Genomic DNA, 19,312 nt, shown 5'->3' with positions numbered 1-19,312 from the left:
CAGTATGGTGGAGAGCAATAGAAGAAGCACCCAGCACTGAGTTCTAGCCTCTACATGCACCCCCACAGCCAATCACACCTACACACGCACACACAGACAATCACACCTACACACACACACCCACAGACAATCACACCTACACACACAGACAATCACACCTACACACACACACACACAGCCAATCACACCTACACACCCACAGCCAATCATACCTACACACACACACCCACAGCCAATCACACCTACACACCCACAGACAATCACACCTACACACCCCACAATCACACCTACACATGCATACCCCACAGACAATCACACCTATACACGCACACCCACAGACAATCACACCTACACATGCACACCCACAGACAATCACACCTACACACACAGACAATCACACCTACACACCCCACAATCACACCTACACATGCACACCCCACAGACAATCACACCCACACACACACACACAGACAATCACACCTACACATGCACACCCCACAGACAATCACACCTTTACGTGCACACTCACAGCTGTTTCAAGGCAGGGAGTTTTAAAATTCTTTTAATCCTCATGACACAAGGGAAGCATTGTGGTTACCCTCCCTGTCCCCCAGTGATGGCAACTGAGGTGGAGGAAACTGAAGCTCAATTATAGGAACTGCCCAGTCGCACAGCAGAAGGTGGGGGGATCATTGATCCACACCCACAGTCCACACGACGTGGCCGCCATGTGCGTTCTCATGCCGGCGTGATGAGACACTGAGATGACAGCAGGCCTCGGTGGAAGCCTCACTGGTTACTCTGCAGCTTTGCGGCCGTGGGTACTTGTCTGGAAGACTCCCGAAGCTTCTACTTCCAATGTGGCTTTCTTCTGCTAGAGAGAGAAAGAGGAAAAGAAAGTGTGTGTGTTAGTTTTATGCATGTGTATGTGCAGGCATGCACCTGTGGAGGCCAAAGTCCAGGTCACATTACTTTTTCAATCACTCTAGCCTTATTTTTCAAAGCAGGATCTGTTCCCTGAACCTAAAGTTTGCCATTCCAGCAGGGCTGGCCAGCCAATGAGCTGTCTCTATTCCACTACTTCAGAGTTACAGACTCACAGAAATCAATTACCTCTGCCCTCAGAGTGCTGGGATTAAGGGCATGCACCACCATTCCCAGCCTTGTTTTGTGTTTCTGAGACAGGGTCTCATGCAGCCCAGGCTGACCTCAAACTCACTATTTAGCCAAGAGTGACCTTGAACCTCTCCTGCCTCCACCTCCCTAACACTGAGATTGCAAGCTGGCACCACCATGCCCAGATTTATGCAGTGGTGGGAATGGAACCCAGGATAGAATGCTAGGCAAGCACTCTACCAACTAAACTACAGTCCCCACCCAAAGTTCATATCTCCCTGTCTGTAAAATGGGAGGAACATTCCTGACTTCATGGAGCTGCTGCAGGTCTACCCGGATAACGGCTGCAATGTTTTATTATTAATCCCATCGACTGGCATTGGAGGCCCAGAGCCCCTCCCACCCATCCTAAGGAAAGAAGAACTGAAGTTTTGTAGCTGGTTCTAGGACAGGAAGTGTCACTCGCAAACCAGTGGGATGCTGCCTCGAATGGCAGAGTTCCCCTGCAGGGGGGAGCTGGTGCTTTGGGAGACCACAGCAGTTCCAGGGAAGGAGGTGCCTTGCTCAGGTACCCAGCCGTGAGTCACTTGCATGACCCAGAGCAGGCACTGGATTCCTAAGCGTGCTCCTGTCTCCCAGAAGAGGCGCTCTTCCCCACTCCTCCACTAAAAAGCATGAAGCCATCAGTGCCCCCAGATTCACGCTACCCTCGGAGACTCTGTTACCCAACACAGCACGGAAAGGAAATGCTGGCCAAGAGGAGAGCTGCGCCCTTTGAAGAGAAAAGGAATCTCTCCGCTGTCTGCGACTGCCTAGGTTTTGGAAGGTGCCAAGAATGGAGCTGGAGAGAATGTGCTAGAAAAGCTTCCAAAAGGCAGAAGCTTGGTTCTAGGAAGGCAGTGCTTGTGTGAGATCTTTCAAACCCAAGACTGGCACGACTTCAGGTCTCTTTAATCACAGTGACAGTGGGGATCACCATGTGTCAAGTACTAGTGATCAACTCCGCCCTAAAGTCTTGGCATTTGCCCTCTTTACCCCAATCACAGGAGTGTTTTTGTCAACACAGAAAATTTGCTGAGCAGAATCTAGACTTAGGTGGCAAGCTTTGTTTGATAATTACAAAGAGCTCTAGGATTCAGAGGTAAAAGTTGGACCCTCTCTGCCCTTAAGGGAACAGGAATGTATTTTCTGTGGCTCTCTTATCATCAGTTCTGTTATTAGTGGTCAGTACGGGATCATCTTAATTCACTGCCATGCCTACAGTGAGGGACGAGAAGGTATGTGGGCCTGAGGATTGGAGGAAGGAAGGAATAGGGTAGAGAGGCCAGGCTGGAAGAACACCGAGGGAGGACAATGCTGAGAGGCCTTGAGCCCAGGTGAGCAGTGAAGCAGTGATAGGGAGACCCTTGGGCATCCAAGGCCTCTGCTAGCCAGAGGCTGTGCTGCCTAGTGAGCAGCCTCCTCTGTTGATCATCTAGAGCAGGAGTAGCCTCAGCCCAGATCAAGGTCTTCAGTCCTATCACTGTGCAGCTGCCCAGGAACACGTACCAGGAATGGGGGACCTGAGGCACGAGGCAGCAAACACAGACACGCACAGACTTCCTCGGGCAGCAGCCTGACCTCAGCATCAGACAGAAAGAAGACCCACAGCAATCTCTGGACACCAAGGAGGGCAGAGGCCTGGAGACTCTAAACTAAGACAGGGATGGGTGGACACCACCATTCCATTAGCCTCAGTCACTGTCACTAGCATTTCAAGTTGGGGTATAGACTGCAGGAACCTCTGAAGCCCAATCCAAAGTGCAACCCCCAAAGGAGCCTTTTCCTCCCTCTCCCCAACAAGACCTATAAGGAAAGCCATGGCCACGCTAGTCACCACAGTGGTCCATCAGCAAGCATGACCCTGAGCAGGGAAGGAAGAACTAGGCAAAAGCAGGCTCCAGGCTTTCTTGCCTCCAAAGCAGAGGTGGTGCCGGCTGGGGGGGAGGGAGATGTCTTTCATCCACAAAGCAGATGCACCATCAACTCCTAATCCCTGGGCACAGACATTCCGGGGGAAACGCTGCTGACTTACCCACTCATTCCTCTGAAAATAACCGTACATGCTACCTGCCAAGTTTCCAGAACAGAACAAGTGTTGAAGAATAGCGAACTGATGGAGAGAAGGAGTTCAGGGAGGCGGAAGGAAGCCGCACTGCTCTGCCCAACAGCAGGCCTCGGAAAGAGGAAAAGCACGGCTTTCAGTAACCACAGCAGTGGATGTTGTCATTCTGTTTAAGCAGCTACTCCACCCTGGCTCAGCTGGACTCCGTTGGTGATGTCACTGTTCCCATTTGTGCAGAGGAGGAAAGTGAGGCCCAGCTGGCTCTGTAATGACCCCAGACTCACAGAGAGTGTGACTCAGTGGGGGAGTGCTTGCCTAGTATATGAAGCCCCAGTCCCATTCCCAGCAATTCAGCCCCAACGTGGTGGCACATGCCTGTAATTCCAGCACTTGAGAGGTAGAGGCAGGAAGATCCGGAAGTTCAAGATCATCCTCAGATAATGAATTGGAGTCTAGCCTAGGCTACATGAGAACCAGTTTCAAAAACAGGGGATGAAGACAGGAGGAAAGGAAAGAGCAATTTCAACTCAGTACCAACAACCATAAACGAAAGGGTTTGGACCATGAGCGCTGGTCTGGACACTAACTATGTGTCAAAAGAAAGTCAGTGGGAAGTGGGGAGCTGGATGCCATACAGGGACTCAGAAGCACATTGTGATGATAAGAGCTGGAAGTTACCAACTGGGTTATGAAGTGGCCTCCCATCACCCTGTGCAGAAGACCTTTGCTGGTTAATTCCAGGCACTGATGGCTGATCGACTCATAGGGGCTTTGACTTAATCAAAAGCAACAACCCATGGGTGAATCCACAGGCTGATGGCATTGTTAGAAGGTCTGGAAAACAGGAAGTGAGATCTGGAAGTAGGCTTCTGGGAGTACAACTTTGAAGAATGTAGCTTATCCCTATCCCTTCTGTCTGTCTGTCTGTCTGTCTGTCTGTCTCCCTTCCATTATAAGGGAACCTTCTTCACTGTCACACACAGACCCAGAAGTGACTAAGTGGCACAGACTAAAACCATGAGCCAAGGCAAATCTTCTTCCCTTTAGCTGATTTCCTCAGGTGTTTTGTCACAGAACTGGAGAGTGTAGGCCCCAAACATTTTCATGAAATACAGAGTTCTTTCCTATGTCCCATTAAGCTCCCCAAGGCTATGAGTTTAATAGAACAATTAACTTTGTGTCAAGGACTCCATGTAGTCACAAAAGCTCTGTTAAAAGTTGGGGAATCTCCAGTGTCACATGGATTCTAAAGCGCGTGGGGAGCTGAGATGCAGTGCAGTCCCTGGAGAAGAGGGGATGATGAGGGCTGGAAGAGGGCTGGGCAAGCATTGTACTGGGAAGAGCTCAGAGCAGGTGACCCTCGGGAGTTGCAGTGTGTGTCAATGACAGACTAGCCCAAGGGGCAGCTCAGCCCAGATACCTCCAGTTCAAGATAAAACATCTTTTGAACCTCGGGGTGTGTGGAAGAACAAGAAGAGATTGAGATTTGGGGAGACACAGTAGAGGTGAACCAGGTCACTCAGCTGTGGGAAGTCAAGTGTGAGACTAGGAATCTAGAGGCAGGTTTCTGGGAGGGAACAGAGCATCCTGGGGCCCTAGACTGGCCAAGATGGATCCACTGGGTGTATCCCAGGGATGCTGCTCAATATCCTCTAATGCATAGGGCCCTCCTGAGTGGTCCTGAGTGACAAGAATTATCTGACTTATGAGGACAGTGGTGTCGAGTTTGAATAACCCTGGCCCACAATTCAAATGCAAACAGATTTTTTTTGTTTGATGCTGTTTTGTTTTGTCTTTGTTTTTTGTTGCTGCTGTTGTTGTTTTAGTGGACTAGAGGGAACCAGCCAGATGGCTCAGCAGATAATAGTACTTCTGCCAAGACTGAGGGCCTGGGTTTCATCCCTGGAAAGAAGAGAACTGCCTTCATTGTCCACACACACACACACACACACACACACACACACACACACACACACACACGAACGTGCCTCTCATATATATATATATACATATATATATGTATATATATGTGTATATATAAAAAGATACAGAGAATAATAGTGATAACTTTACAGAAAGATGAGAGAAACAGAGAGAAGTGATTGTGTTTTTACCCTCATGACAGGAAATCTACGGGAAGACCTGAGGGACAGCCAGATCACCAAGACATCTCAGACAGCAGTTTACACCTGTGCCAGAGACACTTCCAGCTTAAGCTATCTTGCGTTCCACTTTGAGGACCAAGCACATTCCAAAGCATGTTACCAGATCTGGTAGGAGAGAACCATGACCGCTTCCCAGGCTCAATCACGGGTCAGGATATCTGGCTGCACCCATCACACCTCTTAAAGAAGGCTGGGGATGGATGGTGTACCTCTGAGGGGTGCACAGCTAGGATGAGAGTTGGGGTGATGACCCCTCAAGCTGGGTGTTATTTTTTGGATGTTCCAGTCTTCTGCATGGTGCCTGATGTGATTGTGAGTCCATGACAATTAGAGTTGTCATATTGTGCCTGTGGGACCATAAGCTCTAGGACAACTGGACCCTGGGAGTCCTTCCCATTGCAGCCGTCTCCAGCAGCAAGCAGGAGATGTGACTTACTGGATAAAGAGTCTGCTGTCTGTGATGACCACACTGTCAGAACCAGGAAATGAGACACTGGCTTGGAAATGCCTGGTGGATGGCTAAAATCAAGGCTGCCTTCAAACACCCAGGATGAATCATCTTTCCCCCTGCCTCCTTAGCTTCACCCTCTGCCTCAAAGCCAAGGAGCCTACTTTCGGCCTCCTTTAATCCCAGGCTAGAGAGCAATGTGGATGTCAATGCTTGAGAAGCATGTTGGAACACTCTGAGCCACACGAAATGAGGCCCGGAAGGAATACCAACACAATTCAGACTGGTGTGTGGACACGCTTGGCATCTTATTTTTCTTCTAAGCACCCATTGCTCACCCTGGGCCCAAATGGTGGCAGTTTCCTCTCCCCAAAGGGACAGATTGCAGAAACCGGAGGAGAAGGTGGGCAGAGGGGATAGGGCAGAGGAGGAGGAACGGCACTTCTGCCGCAGGCTGTGAGGGGGGACACTGGGCAGCCACTGCCATCTTCCAGGACAGCTGCAGCTTCCTGCAAGGTTATCCAGAGCGGGCATAGGCTCGAAAGAAGCGCAATAAAAGTGAGTCATCCTCACCCAGTGTGAGCCAACTGAGCCGCCTGGAACTCTGCGAAGCCTGGCCCCAGGTGCAAAGTTACTCAAATTCTGGAATGAGTTTTGCCTTAATAAAGGGCATAAAAACGTCTGCACCCATAAAGGCCAGCTGCTATGTGGAGCCAGAGTGGCCAACAATGTAGAACTGGTCAGGTGACAATGCCACCTCAATTGAGCCCCAGGTGGGAGACAGACAGGGTCTGCTGCCTGGCTGTGTGACCTTGGTAGGGACACCACCTCTCTGATCTTTACACCGATGACTAAAACAGCTACTGATAATGGCTCTTGTTTTTCTTTTATTTTGTTTTTGAAATATGCTCTCATATATCCTGGCTTCAAACTCTCTTTGGGGATGAGGGTGCCCTTGAACTTCTGATCCTCCTGCCTCACTCTCCTGAGCACCAGGGTCACAAGTAGGTGCCACCACACCTCATTTATGTGGTGCTGAAGCTCTGAACCAGGCTTCATGCACACTAGGCAAGCATTCGACTGCCCGAGCTCCATCCCCAGCCCTAATGCTGGCATTTTAATACCGTGTGCCATCTCCCAGCAGCCCAATAGTGAATGTTATGGGTACCTAAATGCAGTTGTCCCCGTTCAAATCACAGCCTCATTGTTTTTCAGGTGTGTGTGTTCGGGCAGCTACTCAACCACTCTGTATAACCAGTGAGAAAAGAGGGCATTATATCCCAAACCTCTAATTGTCCTTGTTGTTGCCCACCGCTCATGAATGAACCCAGGGCCTTATCCATGTTAGACGAATATGAGACCCATAAGCTATGGCCGGATCCTGGCACCTGCCTTTGAACTGGGTTCCTCATCATCCAGTCATATTTAGGTTGAAGTTCCTCAATCATTCTCTTAGGGACAAACACAGGAGCATCTATGAGCCACATGTTTGCAAAGATCATTCTCGTCTTTGTATCATCTATTTCATGATCCTGAGCATTCCATGTGTTTACTCACTGCCATTCTCTCCATCAGATTTAAGCTCCATGACACCACAGACTTCTAACTCATGACTGTAATCCTAGCAAACAGCACAGCATATGGGCCAGGCTAGGTGCTCCATCAGAAGAATGAATGAATGAGGCTAGGGGCCGTGGCTCAGTTGGTAGCCAGCATGCAGGGAGCCCTGGGTTAGAGCTCAAGCACTGTATACACGGGCCACAGTGCTGTATTCTTACAGCCCCAGCCCTTGAGAAGTGGATGAAAGAGGATCGGGAATTCAGGCAGTATGGAAAGTTCAAGGTCAGTCTGAGCTACCTAAGACTCTTTAAAAAAAAAACTAATCAGTGCTAATTGGACTGTGTGGGTTAAAAAGACACAGATATGAATTTGGGAGGGTGTGGGGGATCTTGGGAGAAGCTGGTGGATGAATATGACCATTGTATACGTGTATGGAATTCCCAAAGTATATAAACAAAAAACAAAAGAATGCTTCTTTGAAGAAAATAGCAGTTCTGAAAAGAAGTCTAGACACCCCACGGCAGCTCAGAAGTCTAGACACCCCATGGCAGCTCAGGGATAAGCAGGCAGCTGCCAAGTTTAAAGCCAACCTGGGCTACAAGTGAGACCACGATTCAAACTAACCACAAAGGAGTTAGCAGCATGCTCTCTGCCTCTGATTACCTCCGTACTATGATGATGGCCTGATTGGTCCAGTGACATGTCAATCATCTCACTCCCGTGTTCCTCACTCAGTTGAGATCATAAAGACAACCGACAAGGCACAGTTCTTAAGAGTGTCTGGCCTTGGTAGGCCTCAGTAGATATTATCTGTTAACATTCACAGCCACTTTAGTAACATCCCTGTCAAAACTCACGTCCAGCTAAGTGGTCCTTCCCTCCTCCCCAAAATGAAGCCTCCTAGCCTCAAGTGAACCCCGTCGCCAGGCCACACTGTGCCATGCAAAGCTCACAGTGAGTTTCCGCACACGTGGTCCAGTGCAGCTCGCAGCTCTCGGTTCACAGTGGCAAGCCATGCACCCACACCCAGCCTTTGTAGCTGACTGGAGGACTGAATCCTCCCATGTCTCCTCCCCTGCCCACCTGCATTCAGGGGGCACACGGGGGCGCTCGCGCTCCTGTAGTGGAAGCCTCAGAAGAGCCACAGCCTAAGATCGGACAGCAGCAAGCTTGCCATCCCTTCATCCTGCGTCCTTAGATCTGTCTTCTCCCTGAGCTTCCCGGTCCTGTCATCTTTTCTATGTTTTGTGTGCGCTTCCTACAGCATCATGTTAATGTCCACTACCTGCCACCATTCTCAACTTCTCCTGACCTTCGACATACCCAGTTCACATACGCTCACCCTGAACGCTGGCTCAGCAAGTGTACATTAAGTACGCCTGTGCTGAACGCTGCCGGTCATGAGCCAAGTAGGAGGGTCCTCAGCGGCAGCCTACCACCAAGTCTCAGCTCTGCTGAATTGCAGGCTGTACGTCTTAGGGTAGCTTGCCCACTCCTCGCTTTAACCGGGCCCTCACCACCTTTGCAGAATGCAATGCGATGCCGTGGTGGAATTGGGCCAAAGGCTTTTAAAGTCTCCTTGCGTTGTTCCCTCATCCTATTCATTTGCTGTCTTGCAACTAAAATGAGCTGGAGGCGCTGATGCTGTGGCTGAGTGGGTGAACTGCCTGCCTAACGCTCCTGAGACATGGGGTTCAGCCTCTACCCTAGCACCACATAAACCAGATATGTGTTTCATACCCATAATCCCAGCACTTAGAAGGCAGAGTCAAAAGGATCGAAGTTTAAGTGACCCTGAGATACATTGTAAGAAGGAGGCGAGCCTGTGTTACCTGAGACCCTATCCCAAAATAAAATAAAATAAAATAAAACCATAGCTAAGGTTTCAGCAATTTCTCACCTGAAACCCCTCCAAAGCCAGGTGGAGTGGTACATATGTGGGACCCCAGCACTAGTGCCGGGAGGGCTAAGGCAGGAGATCTTGTGTTCCAGGCCAGTCTAACCTGTATTTTTAGACCCTGTCTCAAAAACAAACAAACAAACAACAACAAAAAAAAAAACTCAAGAAATTCCCAATGTTCATCGTCATGGTTTCTAAGCCCCAAGCAATCCTGTTGAGCCAGTATTCCCTTGGCTCAGAAAATCCCAACCACACTGCTTTCTTTAAAATTAAATATTAATTTCAGCTATTAATTAAAGTAGTAAATGATTTAACACATTAAATTAAATGATTTTATTTAAAATTTAATATGAAACACACAAAGCACACGGCTGCCTTTTGTAGGGGAGGGAGCTTTGTCTTGTCTCTATTTCAGGAGACCTTCCCTGACCATTAGGGGAGTGTGTTACCAGGCTGGGGACTCGGGCACCCAAGTGGGCACACCTGCAGCCCACTACAGAGCTTATCCTCAGCTGTCTTGCCTGGACATGCCTGAGGAGACTCACCTTCCCAGTGGACAATGGATGACGGCTGACAGACAGGCCCCTGGGGAACATTATCTATGATGCAGTCACTACTCCAGGGCCCTGGTAGGATCAGATTGGACAAAGATAGTTTTCCTGAGGCCACATCTTTGCCACAGTCCTTTCCTCCCCTCCCCTCCTCGTTCCCCTGAGGGCATCCCTTCCTTGGCTCGCCTAACAAGAATAGCCTCTTCAAACCCTGTGTGCTAGCTCCCACCTAGCAGTAGGGAGGCAGTAGGAGGATCCAGGGAATCTGAGACCAGCCTGGGCCACTTCATCTCTCTTGACTACACTATTACAGACAGTGAGAACAGGACCAATTCAGCAGACCTGCACTGCACAGTAGCATACACCCAGCCAGACCTCACACTGTAATGCCAGGTGGCTACAGAGTTCCGCAAGCACTTCAGAGGAAATGGTTGTCACAAACTGCCAAGCACTCATAGATGACAAGACGAACACAAGTCCATTCAACAGCTCTTGTTTCAAAGGAATGAAGAGAGTTTATTCTGAGGCAAAGATGAGTGGAGCAGGCACAGGGGGTCAGATTGTCCCCATCACAGATTCCACTGACCTTCCGTAGTCACAGAACAGAAGAGAGTCAAGCAGTGTGGTAGTTTGAATGTAATTGGCCCCCGTGAGCTCATAGGGAGTGACACTATTAGGAGGTGTGGCCTAATTGGAGGAAGTATGTCACTGTGGAGGTGGGCTTTGAGGTCTCGTATATACTTGATACCACCCAGTGTTGCAGACCACTTCCTGTCACCCTCAAGACGTAGGATTCCCAGCTGGGTGGTGGTGGCGGCGGCGGCGCACGCCTTTAATCCCAGCCCTTGGGAGGCAGAGGCAGGCGGATCTCTGTGAGTTCAAGGCCAGCCTGGTCTACAACGAGAGCTCCGGGACAGCCAGGACTGTTTCACAGAGAAACCCTGCCTCAGAAAACAAACAAAGGACTCTCAGCTCCTTCTCCAGCACCATGTCTGCCTGCACACCACCATGTCCCACCATGATGGTGATGAGCTGAATCTCTGAAACTGTGAGCTAGCTCCAATTAAATGCTTTCCTTTATGAGTTACCATGGTCATTGTGTCTCTGCACAGCAATAGAAACCCCAAGACACACAGCAATTCATTTAGCAGTCACATGGATGGGAACCAGGCAGGCAGGTTCAAGGTGCTGTTTGATGGTGTTTATAACTCTCGGGCTAATGGAAGCCAGCATTTGGCTAAGCCACACGTTCCAAACAATTCACCTAACATTCACAGATGTGAGATACCCATAGCAAATGCCTACTAAGAGAACTAAAGTCAGCCCAGGATAGTTTGGGTTCCCCACTTACAGCAAAAAAAAAAGAAAAGAAAAAAAAAAAGAAAATCAGTAAGTTATAGTGTAGCCATGACTCTTAGAACTGGGCCCCAGCACGATAAACTGGAAGTAAATGACCAGAAATTCGCTTTTTCTGAGAAAGCCAGCAAAAGCTCGAAGAGACAGACTTTAAACATCCGCAGAAAAAGTAAGTAGCATTTACAACGTGAAAGAAAAACAAGAAGGAGCCCAGGTGGAGGCAAAAGCAACTGGACGCTGCCAATCTCCTGGCATAAAGATGGAGATTCCCAAGGTCTGGGGAGGCTGAAGTTTCCTTTATGGCCACAAGGAGGAGCTAGAGGCCAGGCTGGGAACTGCAGAAAGTGGCCCTGAATGACATTCACAGTGAGGCTGCTGTGACAATAGTTTATAAGTAAATACGAAGACCTGAATGAGGGCCACAAGGGCAATTCACTTACTTTATGAAGCAGGTTTCTTGGCCTGTACATGCATGTGAGCATGCTTGCATGCATGCCTGAGTGCGTGTGTGCCTGTGAGCCTTGGAAAGTCCTAGAACAGTGGTTCTCAACATGTGGGTCGAAATCCCTTCAGGAATCACAACTACCCTTTCCTTTTACAGGGATTGCCTAAGACCATTGGAAAACACAGATAATTACATTATAATGCATAACAGTAGCAAAATTACAGTTATGAAGTAACAATGAAATGATTTTATGGTTGGGGAGGTCACCACAACATGAGGGTCAGAGCATTAGGAAGGTTGAGAACTATTGAACTATTACAGGGACTAAACCATCTAAAATGTCTTAGCCTAAGGGGGGGCTTTCCAGCCTCGGAGCTGCTCCCATTTGGACTTAGGATTTCTGTATGTCCTTGGACCCTGAACAGCATCCCCGGTCTCTACTAACTAGATGCTAGTCACTCTCTCCCATCTCAACAAGTGGTAAATAAAAACGTCTCCTCAAATTGCCAGTGTTGGCTGAGACAAAAAACCAAGGCAAGAAACTGCAGACAAAGACCTCTCTTTTTTTTTTTTCTGGATTCCTCTGGCTTGGCTGTCCTGGAACTCACTCTGTAGGCCAAGTTGGCCTCAAACTCGCAAAGATCCACCTGCCTCTGCCTCCCCAGTGCTAGGATTAAAGGCGTGTGCCACCATCACCTGAGCAGGTCTCTCCATCTTTGTGCCTGCTTAACAACAGCCAAATATTGACTAGGGAGAGTCATTTAGGTATTAAATACAATTCTGTGGACTAGCAAGATGACCAAGTTTTCAAACCTGAGAACCCCAGGACCCACATGGTGGAGGGAGAGAACCGGCCCCTGCAGCTGTCTTCTGACCGCCACACCTGTGCTGTGGCATACACAAATAAACACATACATGCAATTTTAAAAATGCAAACACAGTCTGTGTGCGAAGGAAGAAGGGCGTGTCAATACAACAGCGTGGCATTGCATTGTTGATGGAAATCAAGTCTCCCACTTCAAAAGGATCAAGAGACAGTTTATTCTGAAGCCAGACACGAGCAGTCATGGCCTAGGAACCCCAAATACCACACAGCCTGTGTTCCAAGATAAAACCGGTTTTGTGAAGTTTTTTTAATGACACAACAAAGAAAGTCATAATCTAGACACGCTTCAAAGGCGTGTGGTGGGAACTTCAGGTAGGCGGGTTACACAGAAGGAAGAATCTGTTAGAGACCTCAGATGTTATCTGAGGACATTCTTGGCCTTCAGGTTGGTGGAAGCTTGGGGCTCGTACATTCCAACTGGATTTGCCTGGGAGCCATAAGGACAGAATGCTGGTTTGGACACAGAAGTGAGTGAGAAATGCCAGTGACAGTTCTAAAGACACCCAAGATAACTTGTCTCCCGACAATCACAGAGCATTCATCAGTCAGCCTTGCAGACTCTGGACACAGGTGCAGTGTTCCTGCAGGAAACGCAACAGTATTTAAGGGAAATAAACATTTAGCCTTCATTTTTTTGTTTAATACAAAAGTTTTTTTCCTAATTCTTTCTTGTTTTGTTAAGTGTTATTATATTTTATTCATTTAACTTATCTGGTGTGTGGGTGTGACATGTGTCACAGTGCACACGGTGGAGGTCAGACAATCTGCGGATTTCTCTTCTCCCACCACGTGGGTCCTTGAGATCAAACCCGGATCATCAGGCTTGGCTGGAAGCTGCCCTGCTTGCTGGACCATCTTGCTGCCCCTTGTTGTTTGCTTGGCGTGGGAATTAATTGTTTTGTCTTGATGCTGTTTATTTGGGACGTGGTCTCCTTTCTTAGTCCTAGTTGGCCAGGAACCCTTTATATAAATCAATAACTGACCCCACAAAGCTGTCCTCTGACCTCCACCCCACACCACACCACAGATCTTCCCTGCACCCCCCCCACACACACACAGAGAGAGAGAGACAGAGAGACAGAGAGAGAGAGAGACAGAGACAGAGAGAGAGACAGAGAGAGAGAATACAATGAGAAGTAAAAGAAAAGTCTTAAAAATTTTTTTCAGAGGCATGTGTGTTGACTCATCCCTTTAATCCAAGCAGATACATTAAATAAATAGATTTAAAAGCTGGACAGGGTGGCCCATTCTTGTGCTGTGGAGGTAGAAACAGGAAGATCTCTGGGCTCACTGGACAGAAAGCCTAGCAAATACAGCATCAGTAAGCTCCCTGTTCAGTGAGAGACTGCCTCAAAAAAAAAAATACATTGCTATCTCCTCTGTGGCTTCCACACACATGAACACAGACACATGTAGCAAAAAATAAAATTTGAATAAACTCCTTCATCTTGGGCAAACAGGACTATGAGCTTCAACTGTAATACCTCCACTGGCCTCTAGCTTAGCCTGAAAAGCAGGCATCAGCCCATCTTGCAGAGAAGTAGACTGAGGGCATCATACACAAGTAAAGGACACAGTGGGGATCGTTGTTGGTTTTTACTTTTTTTACTTTTTACTCTTAGGGGGGGCGGTCACTACCCAGCTGCCAAATAATCACTCTCAGAGATTATTCTTTCTTATGAGTACCCAGCTTTAGCTTGACTTGTTTCTCGTCAGCTTTTCTTAACTTAAATTATCCCATCTACCTTTTGCTTCTGGGCTTTTGCATTTCTCTATCTCTGTACATCCTGTCTTTATTACTCCAAGACCTGCTGTGTAACTAGGTGACTAGCCCCTGATGACCTCTTCCTTATCCTTCTCCTCAGTCTTCCTCCCCTCATTTCTTCTATTTTTCTTCTCTGCCTGCTGGCCCCACCTATCATTTCCTCTGCCTCACTATTGCCCGTTCAGCTCTTTATTAGACCAATCAGGTGTTTTAAACAGGCAAAGTAACACAGCTTCACAGAGCTAAGTAACACATCTTTGCATTATTAAACAAATGTTCCATGCAGAAACAAATGTAACGTATCTTCAACTAATACTCCACAATGGGGAATTCTAAATGTCCAGCCTCTACTCCGAAGCTCCAGGACCTATTGCCTCAGAAATGGAGAGGCAGAATCACTGGCAAGATCCTTCAAACCCCAGAGGGCAGGAGGCCAGGGATAGAGGGTGTTTTGAGCTCGGGGTCCTCAAGGGAAATGAAGATATTCTAAGTATTATTAAATTTGCAGCCCTGCTTCCCGAGAGCTGTGACAGATTAGTCATCTGCTCTTTCCTGCACTGTCAGGCATGTTTTTGAGATTGCCATATCAGCTGAGCAGTGATGATGGTGGTAATGATGGTGATGGTGATGGTGGTGATGCTGATGCTGATGGTGATAGTGATGATGGTAATGGTAATGACGATGATAATGAAATGGAAGACTTTTAAGAGAAGACAAGGCCAGACAAGCATATTTATGAGCCAGGTTTGGGAGAAGCCATGTGTCAAAACATAAGAATGGCAGCACTACCACATCTTCCTATTAATCAGAATACAATAGCTAAAATATGGCTTTAGTGTTTTCTATGTTGATGCAGATCAAGCAGCATTAAACCTCTCCACAGGTTCGATTTCTCTTAGGTGCAAGTGCATTTTTCCAGACTCAAACATGAAGTCTCTGTAACTGATGGCTACTCCTGGAGCACCAGTCACAAGGCATCGAAGGCTAGCCCTCCTCTGGTAGAGAGCAGGCAAGGCTCCCTAGATGGGCCACTTCTCCCAAGACTTCTCATGAAGTTGCATGGCTCCCAGCATGCTTGTCAGGCTCACAAATACCTACAACTCCAGCTCCATGGGATCTTCTGGTCTCTGTGAGCATGGCACTCACATGCACATACACACCACACCACACCACACACACACACACACACACACACACACACACACACACACACACACACACACACAAATAAAAATTGAAAGATGAAAAGAGGGAATTTTCAGGCTGGTGACATGGCTCTGTTTGCCACCAGGCTTGACAGCCTGGGTTCCATCCATTCCATCCCCAAGTTCCACACAGTAGAAGAGACTCAGTTCTAAAATTGTCCTCTGACCTCCACAGACACGGTGTAACATACATGTGTCCCATGCACACACCTATCATGTACACACACAGAAATGTTTGTTAAAAAAAACCTTTCTCATTTTGTAAATGATGAGCTATTAAGTCATATCAATGTGTATGTGTATGTTTGTGTGTGTGTGTAGATGTACATGTACATGCCTGTGGAGGCCAGAAGATAGCCAGCCTTGGGTGGTGTTCTTCAGGACCCATCCACCTTGCCTTGTTCTGTCTGTTTGGTCGTTGGTGGTGGTGGTGGTGGTGATTGTGTGTGTGTGTGTGTGTGTGTGTTTGTGTGTTTACATGCTGGATTCACATGTGATGTTTACATGCTAGGTGTCCTGCTCTATCATCCTTTCCCTTGTTTCCTCACACAGAATCTCCAACTGAATTGGAAGCTAGGCCGGCAGACAGCAAGTCTGGTGGTCCTCCTGTGTCTACCCCACAGTGCTGGAGTGCAGGTGTACGCTGTCACACACAGCTTTTTACTGTGTGTGGGATTAGAACTCCCTGTGCTTGTTCAATACGCTCTCTTACCCACTGAGCCATCTCCCCTATTCCCTTAAGTCAGGGTGTCACATGGAATAAATGTACTTCTGCCATGCAGAGCATTAATGCCAGAAGTGCTACATAGCACAATTTCCCCTGTAAAAACAGATAAGAATATCTCAAATCAGGACACAAGAATTCTCCCCTGCACTGGGGTGAGTAATCTCTCATCTTGAGCTGGTCTTAACTTAAACAAAGTCTTTTGGGATCCAGAAGCTGCCAAAGCCTCTGAAGTTTTCAAATTCCTGTGGATCACCCTGTTGACTATTCAGGATCTCCAAGAAAAACTGATCACATTAAGTAGGATAAGCAATTTAGCAAATGACTTTTCAAGCAAGTACAAGAATAATCTGTAGGCAAGTTTGTTAACAAATACCAGCTAGACTAAAATGTGCTGATTTGTGCACATCCCCTCTTTGTTTACGTGCTCATTAGGTACCACCTGCTGTGACTCAAACACCAAAAGGAAAATGGGAATCAGTCCACCACAAGACCCAGCAATTCCACTCTTAGGCATATACCCAAAAGATGTACCCTCATACAATAAGGGCATCTGCTCAACTATGTTCATAGCAGCATTATTTGTAGTAGCCAGAACCTGGAAGGAACCTAGATGCCCCTCAACTGAAGAGTGGATACAGAAAATGTGGTACATTTACACAATGGAGTACTACTCAGCAGAAAAAAAAATGGAATCTTGAAATTTGCAGGCAAATGGATGGCACTAGAAGAAACCATCCTGAGTGAGGTAACCCAGTCACAAAAAGACAAGCATGGTATGTACTCACTCATATATGGATTTTAGACATGGAGCAGGGCATTGCCAGCCCACAATCCCACCACCAGAGAGTCTGGGGTGCAGGGAGGACCCTAAGAGAGATATGCATGGTAACCCAGAGAAGGGTTATGGGATGAGATCTCCTAATTGGACTGGGGGAGGGGAGAAGGGAGGGCAGAAGGAGATGGGAGAAAAGAGGAGGGGAGAGGAGGACATGGGAGAGCAGGACGGTTGAGCCAGGGTAAGAATAGAGGAGAAAAGGATGGGAGATACCATAAAAGAAGGAGCCATTATAGGTTTGAGAATAGATCTGGCACTAGTGAGATCTTCACAGATCTACAAGAATGACACCAACTGGCATTAAGGCTACCTTAAATGCCCTCCCATGATAAAGAGAATGATGACTACCTTATATGCCATCCTAGAACTCTCATCCAGTGGCTGATGGAGGCAGAGGCAGACACCCACATCTATTAACCGAATTGAACTCCTGGAACCCAGCTGCAAAGAGAAGTGATGGCCAAAAGAATCAAGATCAGGCTGGCGAAACCCACAGAGGCAGCTGACCTAAACAAGGGGGAACACATGGACCACAGACTGACGACTGAGGGGCCAGCATGGGACAGATCCAGATATCCCTCCCACCGAACCTGGGTGGCAGAGAGGAGGCCTTGCCAATCTGTGGGACCCTGGAGAGTAGAGCAGTGTTTATTCCTGGCATGCAGATGGACTCTGGGAACCCATACCACGTGGAGGGATGCTCGCTCAGCCTGGACACATGGGGAAGAACCTAGGCCCTTCCCGGGATGATGTGACAGGCCCTGAAAATCCCTCATGGGGAGCAGAGGGGGATGGAGTGGGGGTGAGGAGTTGAGAGGGTTGGGGGTGGGGGGAGGGAGAGGGAACTGAGAGTAACATGTGTAAAAAGTTAAATTTAAAAAATATGGAAAAAAGAGAATAATCTGTAGGCAACTTTGTTAACAAATACCAGCTAGACTAAAATGTGCTGATTTGTGCACATCCCCTCTTTGTTTACGTGCTCATTAGGCACCACCTGCTGTGACTCAAACACCAAATACCTTATGCACCCTTGGTAAACCATTCCAAGTGCCCTGCAAAGCTCATATTGTATTCCCATTTCATAGACAACCATCTTTTCTGAACCAAAAAGTGACAAACAACATTATACTGATAGAAACAATGGCTGGGCATGTAACTCAGCTGGTAGAGTGCTTGCCTACCATGCATGAGGTCCTGGGTTTGATCCAAATGTAACACAAAAATAAAAGACCCAGAGACTGATATTGGGGTTCAGACTTCAAGCTGAAGATCAGAAAAGCAAAGCAGCTGGGCACTAGCTCTTACTCTACCTCAGAATGAAAGGCGATCCTGGCTCCTCCAAACCTTAGGCTGTGACCTCTCCTCAGCGTGACTGGAAAACCCTGAGATTTCAGTGTCTACCTATCCTCAGTGTAACTGGAAAATGAATTCCCTCCTATCTTCAGTGTGGTTGGAGAATGAATACCTGATTCTGACTACTGAAGACCCTGCTCCTATCTTTTATATCCCTCTAGCGCTATGATTAAAGGCACGTGATCCCAGGTGCTGAGATCATCTTTGTGAGAGCTGTTTCTCTTGAGAACTGGATCAATCAAGCATAGATCTGGGTGGCCTTGGACTCACAGAGATCTATCTGCCTCTTAATGTGGAGTCCTAGGATTAAAGGTGTGCACCACCACCTCTTAGCTTCTGGCTGCTGGAATTAAAGGTGTATATCACGACTGTTTGATCTCTATAGCCTGAGGCTGACTTTGCTTTCTGAATCCTCAGGCAAGCTTTAATAAATCATAAATAATATATCACCACATCTGAATAGCGATCCCAGCACTGAAAAGTGCAGGCAGGGAGATCAGGAGTTCAAAACCATCCTCAATTACATAGGCAGTCTGAGGTTAGCCTGAAATACATGAAACCTTGTCTCAATAACAGGAAAAGAGCAGCCCAGGCCAGTGGCACATGCTGTAAATTTCAGCATTTAAAAGGCAAAAGCTGGCAGATTTCTGTGAGTTCAAGTCCAGCCTGGTCTACAGTGAATTCTAGGCCAGACAGTGCTACACAGTGAGACCCTCTTTCTAAGAAAGAGAGACAGAGAGATGAGACAAAGAGACAGACAAGGAGCAGGGGGAGAGAGGAAGAGAAAAGAAATCAATGGCGAGGGACAGGTGTCATCTGGAAAGTTACAGAAAAATATGGAATATGCAAAATCCCCTAGTATCTAGAATATATAAAATCCCCTGGTGTCTTAGACG

General features: G+C 47.7%; 1 long non-coding RNA gene across 1 annotated transcript; it reads right to left on the bottom strand.

The window, feature by feature from the left end:
- Positions 1 to 546: 546 nt before the first annotated feature.
- On the bottom strand, positions 547 to 3,364 carry LOC121141099. Its single transcript, XR_005878010.1, has 2 exons — positions 3,191 to 3,364; positions 547 to 874 (listed from the first exon to the last, which is right to left on the bottom strand). It is a non-coding gene; the product is annotated as an uncharacterized LOC121141099 (long non-coding RNA).
- Between the last annotated feature and the right edge of the window lie 15,948 nt (positions 3,365 to 19,312).

The sequence above is a fragment of the Mesocricetus auratus genome, unplaced genomic scaffold, assembly GCF_017639785.1.
Source record: "Mesocricetus auratus isolate SY011 unplaced genomic scaffold, BCM_Maur_2.0 Super-Scaffold_100007, whole genome shotgun sequence".
In the NCBI taxonomy this organism is placed as follows: domain Eukaryota; kingdom Metazoa; phylum Chordata; class Mammalia; order Rodentia; family Cricetidae; genus Mesocricetus; species Mesocricetus auratus.
Note: the sequence above shows the minus strand (reverse complement) of the source record. Positions and strands in the feature narration are given on the sequence as shown.